Raw genomic sequence first — 6109 nt, forward strand, 5'->3', positions numbered from 1 at the left:
TGTATTTAAAGAGGGTTTGGAGGGGTGAGGGAATGCTGGGAGGAGAATTTTGGATCTGGATTTAGGAGGTAGGAAGGGGAAGGAGATTAAGATCATTTGTGCAGTTGACTTGATGGTCCAGCATTGAAACAGTTGTTTGGCCTTGGGGCTGCATCTTCCTCTGTTTAAGGATGTCAGCAAACCCTTTGGTGCCTGGAGAAGCACCTCCAGACACTGTGTTGGAAGCTCTCATGCAGTGTGTGAAGGCACCACGTGTGGTTGGACATAAACTGTGGTTGCTCTTCTGTGATATCTGGAACCAGATGTGGTGAACATAACACGTGGCCAGATCCAGCTGTGACAGTGAGGTGGGGGCATCAAGGCTTTTCCTCCTTAGGTGATGGTGATGTTCTCTATGTAGCTCCATGTTTACACCTGGATTTGTGCTACTACGTGTAGCTGGCTCAGCTGTGTGTATCACTGGGGAGGTCACAGCACCAAAGCTGCTCCCTCAGGAAGGCTCCAGCACCCAGAGGAGCTCCCTTGGCTTGGCAAACATCTCTGCTTTGTGGAAGCTGTCAGGCAAACTGAGCCCAACCAAATGAAGCTTCACATAGGTTGAGAATGTACAAAATGGATCCAAATCTTCTGCCCCCCAGGAGCCTCCCACTGCAGCTGCCAAAAGCCTGTGTTTTTTGGGAATATATTCCAAATCCTCATTCCTTGATAGAAGGAAATGTTCCCATCCTGAAAAGATGCTTGGTTTTAAACAATGTAGGGCTGCAAATGTGTAGATAGAGCAGAAATTGAGTTGTGTTTCTGCCTTTGCTCAAAGTAATGGTGGCAAATAAGGAAGTTTAGGGAAAAGCTGGAATATAGGTTTGGAAGTGACTCATTTTCTTTGTGAACTGCTGTACCTGCTGTACAAGTGTGTCTTGATTTGGTTCTTAAAAGGACTAAAAGCAAACGGAAATGTCATCTCTGCCTTTGCCTGTGCCTGTATGTGTGTGTGCCTGTGTGAGACTGCTCCTCCTCACTTCCTAAATGCCACAGATCCTTCTTTTCCCTGTGCTTTGTGCCAGTGGGAGAAGGAGCCCCGATGCCTTAGATGGTGAATTGAAAATGCTGCCCCTCTCCAGGTTTCCTGTAGCCCCTTTAGGCACTGGGAGCCAGGCTTGTGATTCCACGGATGGATGTGGTCATGCTGGAGCCTGGATCCACTGGGCCCTCATGGCAGTGTGCTGAGTGAGCAGCCAGCAATGCTGCATTCCCAAGATCCCACACTGGGATGCAAACAGCACCTGTGTCAGGGCTGAGGATGGGAGGAAGCCTGGGGAGGAATGTGCACCAAGTGTTGTTGCAACAAGGGAGGTCAGTCCCTTCCTTCCCAGCTTTCCTGTTTGTCCTGTTAAACAGGCTTTTGGGATACGTGGCACAAGCACATACTGAATTCCTGCCTTTCCCAAGTGTGTAACACAAAGGCCTGTCCATCTCCTGCCCCTCCAATTCCTGTTTTGGATCCACCGGGATCTGTTTGATGTCCTGCAGTGGGGCAGCTCTTCCAGCCACTGCTGAGGCTCCGCTTCAGAGTGGTGTTTCCTGATGCTTTGTGTTCAGAAGCATTTCCCTCTGGCAATCACTGGGGTTTCAGTTAAGGATCAGTCATCCTTAGAGGGATAATGGGAAGTGGCAGAGTGGGAGCAGCTCTATTGGGATCATTTATGCTGCTCCCATAATGAGTGTTACACCTGCAGCTATTATCAGCTCAACTCCAAAATCCTCCTTTGATCAAGGTGAGCATTTAGTAACCACTCAGGAATTGGGATGTGTCCTAAATGGAAGTTGCTCTGATGGGATCAGAGAGCAGTGAAGCGTTTCTAATGCAGTCAGTGCTCTGTTCCTCTGTTTAACCCAGGGCTTGTGCACAGGAGGAGCTCAAGTGCTTGACCGAAGCAAAGAGGAACAGGAAATGTTCTGTTGCTCACTGGAGCCAAATGCATGTTGATGAAACAGCCTTTAGATGTTGGACTTCATGACCACATCACACTTAATATTAATGTGCCATTAATATTAAAGGGTTCTTCCCATTTAACTTCTTAGGCTCTTTTTGGAGGGAAGGAGAACTTGGAGGTGATTGTTTTGATGGGAAGAGTTATGATTGCACTCGGGTAACATGTCCCTGCTTTGGGCATGGTCATGAAGCTGATGAAGCCACTGACCTTCCCCTTCTTTGAATTGATTTCTGCACTGGATCTGCTTCATCCAGCACGTGCAGATTTCAGGCTTCACACATGCATTTATCTATAGAAGTGGCAGATGAGGTTGTGTCATCTGGTGTAGGCAAAGCAGCTTGGGTCTGAATCAGGGGTCTGGTACAAGAGGGATAAAAGGCAGCGGTTGCTTCTCTCCTTATGCAGGGGAGGATATTCAAAGCCAGATTGGACACAGGGGCTTGGAGCAACCTGCTCTAGTGGAAGGTGTCCCTGCCTGTGGCAGGGAGTTGAGACTGAAGGAGCTTTAAGGTCCCTTCAACCCAAACCATTCTATGAAAAGCTGATCCAGCAAGGATCATTGGAGGGCCACGAGGGTGATAAGAGGACTGGAGCACCTCCCGTATGAAGACAGGCTGAGAAAGTTGGGGCTGTTCAGCCTGGAGAAGAGAAAGCTGCGTGGAGACCTCAGAGCAGCCTTCCAATATCTGAAGGGGGCCTACAAGGATGCTGGGGAGGGACTCTTCATTAGGGACTCTAGTGGTAGGACAAGGGGTAATGGGTTTAAACTTAAACAGGGGAACTTTAGGTTAGATCTAAGGAAGAAGTTGTTCACAGTGAGGGTGGTGAGGCGCTGGAATAGGTTGCCCAAGGAAGTTGTGAATGCTCCAACCCTGGAGGTGTTCAAGGCCAGGCTGGACAGAGCCTTGGGCGACATAGTTTAGTGTGTGGTGTCCCTGCTCATGGCAGAGGGGTTGGAACTGGATGATCTTAAGGTCCTTTCAAACCCAAACCATTCTATGATTCTATGATTCTGTGATCATCAGGCAGCTGAACATGGTCCTCAGGCCACTGATGCCACTGTGGTGCTTAGAGATAGTACACCCAGTTTAAATACAACCTGAAGTTAACTCTCTGATTTCATAGAATCCTGGAATGGTTTGAGTTGGAAAGGACCTTAAAGCTCACCCAGTTCCAACCCCCTGCCCCGGGCAGGGACACCTTCCACTAGAGCAGGTTGCTCCAAGCCCCTGTGTCCAACCTGGCCTTGAACACTGCCAGGGATGGGGCAGCCACAGCTTCTCTGGGCACCCTGTGCCAGCGCCTCAGCACCCTCACAGGGAAGAGCTTCTGTCTCTGAGCTCATCTCAATCTCCCCTCTGGCAGGTTCAAGCCATTCCCCGTGTCCTGTCCCTCCATCCCTTGTCCAAAGCCCCTCTCCAGGTTTCCTGTAGCACTTTTTTTCTGTTTCTTTCTTCAAACATGTATTTATATGTGTATTTCCCAATGATTTCCCATGATCAGAAGCTGTTTTACAGCCTGAACTTTTAATTCCCCTCTTTATGTTTAGGAGTCCCACTGGGGATGTTGCGGGTCTCTACCCTCTTACTGGGGAGCTCTGAGCTGCAATCCCACTTTCTGGGTGCAAGAAGCAGTGAGAGACCAGCCTATAGTTGAGATGTGGGTGGAATTTCCATGGATGCAGTTCTCCAACCACTTTCTTTTGGCATCTGAACCAAAGGATTTGATTTGGAGAATAAATACTGGGCTCTTCCTCTGTCATTTGCCAAGGAACTTTCCTGCCAATGAGGGTATATTGGAATGCTGTTGTCTCCATGGCAGATGTCTCTCCTGAATTGGCTTTCTGAGGCTTATTTGATAGAGGGAATGGTCAATATAATCACATGTTGATACCTACTGTAGGATGACACCAGTTCCTGTTGTGCTCTTTGGCCTTGTGCTGTCCCGTTCACTGGGGCAGCCTTTTATCTGCTTCCTCCAAACTGGAGATGGGATTATTCCCAACCTGTGACTGGGATATGACCTTTTTATCACCAGTTTTAAGGGAAAATACCAGCTTTAAAGGGAGGTTTGACTGATCCAGCGGGATGCGCCCATTCCTCTGTACTCCAGCTCCTGTACCAGCAGTGCGGATGCAGGGATCCCTCTCTTTTCCAGCAGCTTTTTACTCCCACCTCTAACTGATGCCTATTTGACATCCTGCAGGATGAGGCCCTTTCTCAACTCTTGTTTTTAATGAAAGACAGTTGAGTACTTACAGTTGTGAACCTTTCCTCACCCTTCCTAAAAATCAATGCTGTTGCCCTCCTTTGGCTGCTGCAGCTCTTGTGCATCGCTGCTGTGTTGGAAGTGTTCATCCAGTGGGAATTCAGCATGACAACACTGTCATTTCTTATTCCCAGGGCTTTTTCTCTAGGAAAAACTCGAAGTAAGTGCTTAAATGAAGATGATTTTGTCTTAATTTCCTTTAATGGCAAAGATGTGGCAGCTTTATGGATGGGGATCCGCATCACACCTATTGGCTGCATGTCCGGCTCCGGAGCGGTGCCTCTGTGCTTCACTCCAAGCAGGGATATTGGGAATTTTGGGGAGTCTCTGGTGCATCCCTTCCTTCCCCGCAGCCCTGCAGAGGGCACTCGTGCCCCTCACATCTCCCCAGTCCACCTTTTGCTGGTTATTGATGGCCTAATTTCGTCTTTATGTGAAAGAAAGCAGATATCAAGTAATTTGCAGCAATAACCTGCTAATGCTGGGCCAGTATCAAAACTCCCATGTTCATTTCAAGTGGCAGATAAAACACTAATATATAATTATCCTTGCAAATTGGATTGTTTTAAATAACCAAAAGCCTATGGCCAGGAGAAAACTATCCCATTTCCCTTGAGTTACTATTGCAGTGTAATTGCTGCGTTCAATCAATTTCCCTGGCATTCCAAATTCCATCACAATCAACATTAAGCTTTATTCATTGTGATGCTTAAGAGCTGGGCCATTTCTCTCCTCTTTGCCTTAACTGGCAAAATTAATCAGGGAGAAGATTTGAAACATTTCCCCGTGCAGAAGAGGTCACTTCTGCCACTCTATTGCTCAGCAGATAAGGGGGCTAATAAAAAGAAAATTGAATTACTAATGATCACCAAGACCAGAGTATATAAAACGTGGCAATCGCCTGGTTCAAGCAAAAAGAGAATCAATTTCCCTCGGACAAGGTGTGCTCATTCTTTTTGTTGGGGGGATTCAGATTATCAGCAATTGAATTTGCAAGAGCAGAAACAGGAGGAAACAGGAGGAGAAGGAGCCTGAAGGTGTAAAGGGCTGCAGGATAGATGCTGGACACAATTGCTTCGGCACAAGAGATAATGGCTTTAATTGAATTCCAAAGTGCATTGTTCAGCAGCAGGGTGGGCTCCACAGCGCTCCTGCCCGGGGGGATTACAGGATATTACAAAGATGCCAGCAAGAAGCTCCTTGGTGGCTTTTCCCCTCTGGAATATCCCCCTTCCAGGCAGGACTCCTCAGCCGTGGTGCTGGGATTTCTTAGGCACAAGGAGGCTGGAAGCGGGAGGAGGAAGCAAGAGGCAGATTTCTCCAGGGAGCCTTCCGTGTTGTGTATTGGCTTCTTAAATAAGGTGGGGCTGGTTCAGTGTGAGAGCATCACTAATGTGCAGAGCAGGAGCTGCTCATGTTGTCTTCTGCTTCACAGGAACTTCTTTCCCTCTGTCCCAACTGAAGCTCCTGAGTTAAAAGCTTTGCTTCCTCCTCGTGCTTGTAGTGATGGTTGGACTTGATGATCATAAGATGATGGAATGGTTTGGGTTGAAGGGACCTTAAAGCTCCTCCAGCTCCAACCCCTGTCACGGGCAGGGACACCTTCCAGTAGAGCAGGTTGCTCCAAGCCCCTGTGTCCAACCTGGCCTTGAACACTGCCAGGGATGGGGCAGCCACAGCTTCTCTGGGCACCCTGTGCCAGCGCCTCAGCACCCTCACAGGGAACAGCTTCTGTCTTAGATCTGAACTAAATCTCTTCTGTTTCATTTTGAACCCATACACAGTTAAGGGGCTGATTTTATGTTGCACCCCCCCCCCCCCCGCCCCCTCCTTCTCTCTTTTTCTTTTTC

The 6109-nt window shown here is 48.3% G+C and overlaps 1 protein-coding gene across 1 annotated transcript in view; it reads left to right on the forward strand.

Annotated features, from left to right (window-relative positions):
- Positions 1-6109, forward strand: part of ZC3H3 (zinc finger CCCH-type containing 3) — a gene marked incomplete at both ends in the record, with an annotated part of 59440 nt that overhangs the window by 3132 nt on the left and 50199 nt on the right. The gene's annotated exons all lie outside the window — the stretch shown is intronic.

The sequence above is a fragment of the Nestor notabilis genome, unplaced genomic scaffold (genome assembly GCF_000696875.1).
Source record: "Nestor notabilis isolate BGI_N333 unplaced genomic scaffold, ASM69687v1 scaffold3664, whole genome shotgun sequence".
In the NCBI taxonomy this organism is placed as follows: Eukaryota; Metazoa; Chordata; class Aves; order Psittaciformes; family Psittacidae; genus Nestor; species Nestor notabilis.